Raw genomic sequence first — 10,000 nt, forward strand, 5'->3', positions numbered from 1 at the left:
CCATGTTGTACCTTAACCTAACCCATGTTGTACCTTAACCTAACCCATGTTGTACCCTAACCTAACCCATGTTGTCCCCTAACCTAACCCATGTTGTCCCCTAACCTAACCCATGTTGTCCCCTAACCTAACCCATGTTGTCCCCTAACCTAACCCATGTTGTCCCCTAACCTAACCCATGTTGTCCCCTAACCTAACCCATGTTGTCCCCTAACCTAACCCATGTTGTCCCCTAACCTAACCCATGTTGTCCCCTAACCTAACCCATGTTGTGCCTTAACCTAACCCATGTTGTGCCTTAACCTAACCCATGTTGTCCCCTAACCTAACCCATGTTGTCCCCTAACCTAACCCATGTTGTCCCCTAACCTAACCCACGTTGTCCGCTAACGTAACCCACGTTGTCGCCTAAACCTGCTCTGTAATTGTTATACGACTCGTTCAATTAGTGTAGTGTTGCCCACCCGCAACCCTCGCAATATAGTTCGCTACTCGCACTGCCCGCTCCCCTGTGTATCGCTTCATGTTAAACACCTTGCAAGTCTTGCTGACTTTCCACATGCTCCTGCTGTACACTGTAATGTGGATGGCAGCAGGACGTACATGCCGCCCCCCCCCCCCACCCCTCCCCACGTCCCCACGTCCCCACCTTGCCCCCTGCCTTCGCAAGCTGGTTGGTGACAAGTTTGCATGTTCAATGCCCTTCGCATGCGACGTACGCAGGCTACGTTGTGGTGCGGCCTGTGTCAACTGTCCGCTGATGTCGTACGCGTGAACCACAATCTGTACTGCACATTCGTCCTTATGTACTGAATGATACATCGTGGCACATGTGTGACCGTACAACGACTGCGCCCAAAAACGGCGGACCATACAGTGCAAATATTGTGCACGCAGCTACGTGTCGTCTCCCTATGAGAGCTGGATTGCAGTGTGGTACGCCATAGAGACGTGTGGGAGGAACGGACGCCGTGGATGGCGATCAGCATGAGCTGTCTGTTGATGTATTCGGACCTAGTCGTCTCTCCTCACACACCGTGATGGCATGGTGCACCGCGTTCCATATCTGCGACATGCTACAGAGGCCGGTTGACAGTCGTTCGAGCAATGGACATCGCATACGTACGGGGGCCACCTTCCACGTATTGTCTAGGCGTGCACATTTTGTTGCGTGTATGTGGGCAGACGTAGTGTGGCGTGACACCTGACACAGGCATGCAATAATCGTTGAAGTTGCAAATGGCGATGGACGCCTGCGTTTTCTGGTGAAGTTACGCAAATGAAGAAATGGTAACCTGTTGTGGTGCGGTTGTTCTCGCTAGGGGTGAATCGGTGATGGCGACGATAGGTTGAGGTACTAACCGGTTGTTCCAGCGATACCCACCATGCCGACGAAACTGAACGGCATCTGGGTGTGAAGCGATACGCGGCGGTGGCTGGGTGGGACCGTCCCCGGCCGGTGAGGGGGCGCCTCCCGGCGTGCTGGCCGCGCGGTGCGTGGGCGCACGCGCTACAGCCGGCTGGTGGGGGCGGCCAGTGGCAGGCGCGCCGGCCGACGGACGCGGCAGGCGTCGCAGCTGCGCGCCGGCGCACCCTGCGCGCGGCGCCGTGCGGCCAAAGTAGGTCCTCGCGGGCCCGGTGCGAAGCGCGGTGGACATCTTCAGTGTGCTGGTCCGATTGAGGACTGTGTGCGTTGAGGATGCGCCGCCGCCCGGCGCTCGGCGCCGCGACGCCGTCTGCTGCTCGGTCGCCCCAGCGGTTCTCGCTGGTGGTTTGTATCGCAGCTGTGCGGATGTGTTGGCGCGTGCGCTGTGCTGGGAGAGTTCGCTTCGGCACCCAAGTGGGGCTTTTGTCCTTCTGTGGCGCTGGCGTTGGAGCTGCCGGTCACCGTAGGTGGCGCGTGTTGTCTCCCGCCGGCAATGCCACGACAGCACGCTCCCGGGCGCTGTCGGCAGCGGCAAGCTCAGTTGGGAGCACGGGTGGTCGCACCGAAAGCGTCTACTCGCCTAACTCCGGGCGATTGCGCCTCTCTCGAACCCGACCAAGTACTTGGGACGGCGCTGCGCGCCGCCGGGACCTGAGAGGGTTTCGAGGTGTATTGTGCAGGGGAGCTCAGCCTCCTCCTGTTTGCAGAATGATTGAGCGGACGCTTGCGTGTTCGCGCGGGCCCCCGGGACACACTCCCGGGCGGCCGGCTGCTCAGCTCTAGTTGACGCAGCTCCATGGTTGATCCTGCCAGTAGTCATATGCTTGTCTCAAAGATTAAGCCATGCATGTCTCAGTACAAGCCGCATTAAGGTGAAACCGCGAATGGCTCATTAAATCAGTTATGGTTCCTTAGATCGTACCCACGTTACTTGGATAACTGTGGTAATTCTAGAGCTAATACATGCAAACAGAGTCCCGACCAGAGATGGAAGGGACGCTTTTATTAGATCAAAACCAATCGGTCGGCTCGTCCGGTCCGTTTGCCTTGGTGACTCTGAATAACTTTGGGCTGATCGCACGGTCCTCGTACCGGCGACGCATCTTTCAAATGTCTGCCTTATCAACTGTCGATGGTAGGTTCTGCGCCTACCATGGTTGTAACGGGTAACGGGGAATCAGGGTTCGATTCCGGAGAGGGAGCCTGAGAAACGGCTACCACATCCAAGGAAGGCAGCAGGCGCGCAAATTACCCACTCCCGGCACGGGGAGGTAGTGACGAAAAATAACGATACGGGACTCATCCGAGGCCCCGTAATCGGAATGAGTACACTTTAAATCCTTTAACGAGTATCTATTGGAGGGCAAGTCTGGTGCCAGCAGCCGCGGTAATTCCAGCTCCAATAGCGTATATTAAAGTTGTTGCGGTTAAAAAGCTCGTAGTTGGATTTGTGTCCCACGCTGTTGGTTCACCGCCCGTCGGTGTTTAACTGGCATGTATCGTGGGACGTCCTGCCGGTGGGGCGAGCTGAAGGCGTGCGACCGCCCCGTGCGTGCTCGTGCGTCCCGAGGCGGACCCCGTTGAAATCCTACCAGGGTGCTCTTTATTGAGTGTCTCGGTGGGCCGGCACGTTTACTTTGAACAAATTAGAGTGCTTAAAGCAGGCAAGCCCGCCTGAATACTGTGTGCATGGAATAATGGAATAGGACCTCGGTTCTATTTTGTTGGTTTTCGGAACCCGAGGTAATGATTAATAGGGACAGGCGGGGGCATTCGTATTGCGACGTTAGAGGTGAAATTCTTGGATCGTCGCAAGACGAACAGAAGCGAAAGCATTTGCCAAGTATGTTTTCATTAATCAAGAACGAAAGTTAGAGGTTCGAAGGCGATCAGATACCGCCCTAGTTCTAACCATAAACGATGCCAGCCAGCGATCCGCCGCAGTTCCTCCGATGACTCGGCGGGCAGCCTCCGGGAAACCAAAGCTTTTGGGTTCCGGGGGAAGTATGGTTGCAAAGCTGAAACTTAAAGGAATTGACGGAAGGGCACCACCAGGAGTGGAGCCTGCGGCTTAATTTGACTCAACACGGGAAACCTCACCAGGCCCGGACACCGGAAGGATTGACAGATTGATAGCTCTTTCTTGATTCGGTGGGTGGTGGTGCATGGCCGTTCTTAGTTGGTGGAGCGATTTGTCTGGTTAATTCCGATAACGAACGAGACTCTAGCCTGCTAACTAGTCGCGTGACATCCTTCGTGCTGTCAGCGATTACTTTTCTTCTTAGAGGGACAGGCGGCTTCTAGCCGCACGAGATTGAGCAATAACAGGTCTGTGATGCCCTTAGATGTTCTGGGCCGCACGCGCGCTACACTGAAGGAATCAGCGTGTCTTCCTAGGCCGAAAGGTCGGGGTAACCCGCTGAACCTCCTTCGTGCTAGGGATTGGGGCTTGCAATTGTTCCCCATGAACGAGGAATTCCCAGTAAGCGCGAGTCATAAGCTCGCGTTGATTACGTCCCTGCCCTTTGTACACACCGCCCGTCGCTACTACCGATTGAATGATTTAGTGAGGTCTTCGGACTGGTACGCGGCATTGACTCTGTCGTTGCCGATGCTACCGGAAAGATGACCAAACTTGATCATTTAGAGGAAGTAAAAGTCGTAACAAGGTTTCCGTAGGTGAACCTGCGGAAGGATCATTACCGACTAGACTGCATGTCTTTCGATGTGCGTGTCGTGTCGCGCAACACGCTACCTGTACGGCTCGCAGTAGCCGTGCGCCGCGTGCGGAACCACGCGTGCCTCTCAAAACTAGCGGCAATGTTGTGTGGTACGAGCGCTGAAGCGCTGGAGCGGCTGGCGTGCGGCACCTGGCGCCTGGCGCCGGTTTTGAATGACTTTCGCCCGAGTGCCTGTCCGCTCCGGTGTGGAGCCGTACGACGCCCGTCGGCCGTGAGGCCGTTGGACACAGAACGCTGGAACAGGGGCCGCCACACGCCTCACTCCCGCCTATGCGACCGTCTCGAAAGAGGCGGCGGAAACTGAGAAAGATCACCCAGGACGGTGGATCACTCGGCTCGTGGGTCGATGAAGAACGCAGCAAATTGCGCGTCGACATGTGAACTGCAGGACACATTAACATCGACGTTTCGAACGCACATTGCGGTCCATGGATTCCGTTCCCGGGCCACGTCTGGCTGAGGGTCGGCTACGTATACTGAAGCGCGCGGCGTTTGCCCCGCTTCGCAGACCTGGGAGTGTCGCGGCCGCCTGTGGGGCCGGCCGCGTCTCCTCAAACGTGCGATGCGCGCCCGTCGCCTGGCGGTTCGCATACCGGTACTTTCTCGGTAGCGTGCACAGCCGGCTGGCGGTGTGGCGTGCGACACCTCGTACAACGACCTCAGAGCAGGCGAGACTACCCGCTGAATTTAAGCATATTACTAAGCGGAGGAAAAGAAACTAACAAGGATTCCCCCAGTAGCGGCGAGCGAACAGGGAAGAGTCCAGCACCGAACCCCGCAGGCTGCCGCCTGTCGTGGCATGTGGTGTTTGGGAGGGTCCACTACCCCGACGCCTCGCGCCGAGCCCAAGTCCAACTTGAATGAGGCCACGGCCCGTAGAGGGTGCCAGGCCCGAAGCGGCCGGTGCGAGCGTCGGCGGGACCTCTCCTTCGAGTCGGGTTGCTTGAGAGTGCAGCTCCAAGTGGGTGGTAAACTCCATCTGAGACTAAATATGACCACGAGACCGATAGCGAACAAGTACCGTGAGGGAAAGTTGAAAAGAACTTTGAAGAGAGAGTTCAAAAGTACGTGAAACCGTTCTGGGGTAAACGTGAGAAGTCCGAAAGGTCGAACGGGTGAGATTCACGCCCATCCGGCCACTGGCCTCCGCCCTCGGCAGATGGGGCCGGCCGCCCGCGCGGAGCAATCCGCGGCGGGGTCGTGTCCGGTTGCCTTTCCACTCGCCGCGGGGTGGGGCCGTTCCGGTGTGCGGTGGGCCGCACTTCTCCCCTAGTAGGACGTCGCGACCCGCTGGGTGCCGGCCTACGGCCCGGGTGCGCAGCCTGTCCTTCCGCGGGCCTCGGTTCGCGTCTGTTGGGCAGAGCCCCGGTGTCCTGGCTGGCTGCCCGGCGGTATATCTGGAGGAGTCGATTCGCCCCTTTGGGCGCTCGGGCTCCCGGCAAGCGCGCGCGGTTCTTCCCGGATGACGGACCTACCTGGCCCGGCCCCGGACCCGCGCCGCTGTTGGCTCGGGATGCTCTCGGGCGGAATAATCGCTCCCGTCAGCGGCGCTTCAGCTTTGGACAATTTCACGACCCGTCTTGAAACACGGACCAAGGAGTCTAACATGTGCGCGAGTCATTGGGCTGTACGAAACCTAAAGGCGTAATGAAAGTGAAGGTCTCGCCTTGCGCGGGCCGAGGGAGGATGGGGCTTCCCCGCCCTTCACGGGGCGGCGGCCTCCGCACTCCCGGGGCGTCTCGTCCTCATTGCGAGGTGAGGCGCACCTAGAGCGTACACGTTGGGACCCGAAAGATGGTGAACTATGCCTGGCCAGGACGAAGTCAGGGGAAACCCTGATGGAGGTCCGTAGCGATTCTGACGTGCAAATCGATCGTCGGAGCTGGGTATAGGGGCGAAAGACTAATCGAACCATCTAGTAGCTGGTTCCCTCCGAAGTTTCCCTCAGGATAGCTGGTGCTCGTACGAGTATCATCCGGTAAAGCGAATGATTAGAGGCCTTGGGGCCGAAACGACCTCAACCTATTCTCAAACTTTAAATGGGTGAGATCTCCGGCTTGCTTGATATGCTGAAGCCGCGAGCAAACGACTCGGATCGAAGTGCCAAGTGGGCCACTTTTGGTAAGCAGAACTGGCGCTGTGGGATGAACCAAACGCCGAGTTAAGGCGCCCGAATCGACGCTCATGGGAAACCATGAAAGGCGTTGGTTGCTTAAGACAGCAGGACGGTGGCCATGGAAGTCGGAATCCGCTAAGGAGTGTGTAACAACTCACCTGCCGAAGCAACTAGCCCTGAAAATGGATGGCGCTGAAGCGTCGTGCCTATACTCGGCCGTCAGTCTGGCAGTCATGGCCGGTCCTTGCGGCCGGCCGCGAAGCCCTGACGAGTAGGAGGGTCGCGGCGGTGGGCGCAGAAGGGTCTGGGCGTGAGCCTGCCTGGAGCCGCCGTCGGTGCAGATCTTGGTGGTAGTAGCAAATACTCCAGCGAGGCCCTGGAGGGCTGACGCGGAGAAGGGTTTCGTGTGAACAGCCGTTGCACACGAGTCAGTCGATCCTAAGCCCTAGGAGAAATCCGATGTTGATGGGGGCCGTCATAGCATGATGCGCTTTGTGCTGGCCCCCGTTGGGCGAAAGGGAATCCGGTTCCTATTCCGGAACCCGGCAGCGGAACCGATACAAGTCGGGCCCCTCTTTTAGAGATGCTCGTCGGGGTAACCCAAAAGGACCTGGAGACGCCGTCGGGAGATCGGGGAAGAGTTTTCTTTTCTGCATGAGCGTTCGAGTTCCCTGGAATCCTCTAGCAGGGAGATAGGGTTTGGAACGCGAAGAGCACCGCAGTTGCGGCGGTGTCCCGATCTTCCCCTCGGACCTTGAAAATCCGGGAGAGGGCCACGTGGAGGTGTCGCGCCGGTTCGTACCCATATCCGCAGCAGGTCTCCAAGGTGAAGAGCCTCTAGTCGATAGAATAATGTAGGTAAGGGAAGTCGGCAAATTGGATCCGTAACTTCGGGATAAGGATTGGCTCTGAGGATCGGGGCGTGTCGGGCTTGGTCGGGAAGTGGGTCAGCGCTAACGTGCCGGGCCTGGGCGAGGTGAGTGCCGTAGGGGTGCCGGTAAGTGCGGGCGTTTAGCGCGGGCGTGGTCTGCTCTCGCCGTTGGTCGGCCTCGTGCTGGCCGGCGGTGCAGGATGCGCGCGCCTGCGCGGCGTTCGCGCCCCGGTGCTTCAACCTGCGTGCAGGATCCGAGCTCGGTCCCGTGCCTTGGCCTCCCACGGATCTTCCTTGCTGCGAGGCCGCGTCCGCCTTAGCGTGCTCCTCCGGGGGCGCGCGGGTGCGCGGATTCTCTTCGGCCGCCATTCAACGATCAACTCAGAACTGGCACGGACTGGGGGAATCCGACTGTCTAATTAAAACAAAGCATTGCGATGGCCCTAGCGGGTGTTGACGCAATGTGATTTCTGCCCAGTGCTCTGAATGTCAACGTGAAGAAATTCAAGCAAGCGCGGGTAAACGGCGGGAGTAACTATGACTCTCTTAAGGCATAGTTACTGGGCAAGTGAAGCGCAATACATGGGCCATGCCCTCTTAGCCTCTCCTTGCCTGCGGCTTCCCCCCTTCCCGTGGGCCCGCCGATACGCCAGTCCTTGATAGGACTGGTAAGCAGAGTGGAAGTCCGCACTTGGGGCTTTGGGGGGTTACCAGCCCTCCATCGCAAAACCCTTAATGTTGGGACAACAAGAGAAGAAAACACGGGTACCGGGCCTTCCGCTGAAGGACCCGGCCCAACAGTCCCGACTGCTAGCCTGCCAACCCGCCCTGAAGTAGAGCAGGCCGTGGAGCCATGGTTCCACTGCAGCATTTGCAGCCGTGCCTTCCGCAGCAAGATCGGGCTCGGACAACACCGCCGCCGCGCCCATCCGGAAGCGGCAAATGCGGAGATTACAACCGATAGGAAGAGAGCTCGGTGGGCGGAAGAAGAAATGCGGGAGCTCGCCCTGGCGGAGGCTAGGCTTCTCTGTGCCAGTGACTCCAAAGTCCTCTTTGCAAACCAGGAGCTTCTACCCCTGTTTCCGCACCGTACCCTGGATGCCATCAAGTGCAGGAGGAGGACGGTGGCACACAGGACGATGGTGCGGGAATACGTAGAGGAGCTGAGGCGGGAACAACAGACGCAGCATGGTCTGCGCCATTCACCCGTCCTGGAGTCGCTGCCGGAGGGGCCACCCTCTCCGCCGGAGCTTGAGCGCCCGCCACAAACATCTATAGTCGACGAAGCTATATGGAGGCACCTCGCCGGCCTGCCGCGGTCGGCCGCGCGCTTCTCGGCCCTGGACGACATTGCGTGTTTGGGGCCGGGTACGCCGTTGGCAGTGGTCGCGGCTGGGCTGCCTGAGGCCCTCCGTGCTGTCGGCTCTGAGGAAGCAGGAGCAAGGAAGAGGAAGACGTTGCGCCCGCCATCCAAGCAGCGGTCTGGTGGTGGCCCTCCGCTCTCCAAGCGGAAGCGCCGCCGGTGGGAATATGCCAGATGTCAGGATGCCTTCAGGAAGAATCGCGCGCGCTGCGTGCGTGGCCTCCTGGATGGCACCCTGCTCCAGCCGCCGTCGACCATCCCGGGGCTGGTGGACTTCTGGCGCAGCCTCTTCACGACAGAGCCACCTTCCAACGCTGGCTCCATTCCCGACCGGCTTCTCCCGCGCTCGGAGTCTGTTGACTTCGAGCGCCTATGGAGGCCGATCACTGCAGAAGAGGTTGCGGCCGCCCTGCCGCCCAGAGGCTCCGTTGCCGGCCCTGACGGCCTCTCGCCGGTGCAGCTGCGCCGCCTTCCAGCGGAGGTCACCACCAAACTCCTAAACCTTTTCCTGCTTACCCGCAAGCTCCCCCCTTCCCTCCTCCGAGCCAGGACCTCTTTGCTGCCTAAGACAGCCGCCCCAGCATCCCCTGCTGACTTTCGGCCCATCACCGTCTGCTCGGTGCTAGCCCGAACCTTCCATAAGGTTCTGGCGACTCGCCTGATGCGGATGTGTGCTGTGGACGAACGTCAGCGGGCTTTCATCCCAAGGGATGGGATGCTGGAGAACACTTTCCTCCTCGACCGGATACTCGTCGGCGCCGTCCGCCGCTGTCGTTCTGTGTTCATGGCATCTCTCGATGTGTCCAAGGCGTTCGATTCGTTGGACCATGCGGCTTTGCGTCCTGTGCTTAAAGCCCATGGTCTGCCGGACGAATTCATTGACTACGTCGAGGGCTGCTATGCGGACAGCACGACGGTAATTGCGGGGGGTGGCGACGAGTCCCCGGCCGTGCGGCCAGCAAGAGGCGTTCGGCAAGGAGATCCTCTGTCCCCTCTCCTGTTCAATTTCGCTGTTGATTATGTTCTAGATCAGCTGCCCTCACACGTAGGTGTCAAGGTGTTGGGCCGCCAGACGAACGCGGCGGCCTTCGCGGATGACATCCTGCTCTTCGCCTCCACGAGGGGGGGCCTGCAGTCCCTTATCAACGCAGCAGTAGCAGCCCTCGACCAGCTGGGGCTGCGTGTTAACCCGCGGAAGTGTCTCACCCTCGCACTCGTGGCGTCCGGCCGCGAGAAGAAAGTGAAAGTGGATGCGAGCGTCACCTTCACGGCCGGCGAAACCACCATGCCGGCGTTGGGAGTGGGTGAGACCTTCCGCTACCTGGGACTGCAGTTCTCCTCCTCTGGGCGGTGTCTCTTCCATCCGAGGCACCACATCGAGGAGCAGCTGTCGATCATCACGCGGGCGCCGCTGAAGCCGCAGCAGCGGCTCTTTGCACTTCGTGAGGTCCTTCTCCCGGGCCTGTATCATGGCCTAGCACTG

At 59.2% G+C, this 10,000-nt stretch overlaps 2 non-coding genes and 1 pseudogene across 2 annotated transcripts; all 3 read left to right on the plus strand.

The window, feature by feature from the left end:
- The first annotated feature begins 2,219 nt into the window (after positions 1 to 2,219).
- On the plus strand, positions 2,220 to 4,128 carry LOC124772979. Its single transcript, XR_007014429.1, has one exon. It is a non-coding gene; the product is annotated as a small subunit ribosomal RNA (ribosomal RNA).
- Positions 4,129 to 4,478: 350 nt separating this feature from the next.
- LOC124772776 lies at positions 4,479 to 4,633 on the plus strand. Its single transcript, XR_007014240.1, has one exon. It is a non-coding gene; the product is annotated as a 5.8S ribosomal RNA (ribosomal RNA).
- A 188-nt stretch (positions 4,634 to 4,821) lies between these two features.
- The window catches only part of LOC124772573, a 7,816-nt pseudogene continuing 2,637 nt past the window's right edge, over positions 4,822 to 10,000 (plus strand).

Source organism: Schistocerca piceifrons, unplaced genomic scaffold (assembly GCF_021461385.2).
Source record: "Schistocerca piceifrons isolate TAMUIC-IGC-003096 unplaced genomic scaffold, iqSchPice1.1 HiC_scaffold_943, whole genome shotgun sequence".
NCBI classification, from domain to species: Eukaryota; Metazoa; Arthropoda; class Insecta; order Orthoptera; family Acrididae; genus Schistocerca; species Schistocerca piceifrons.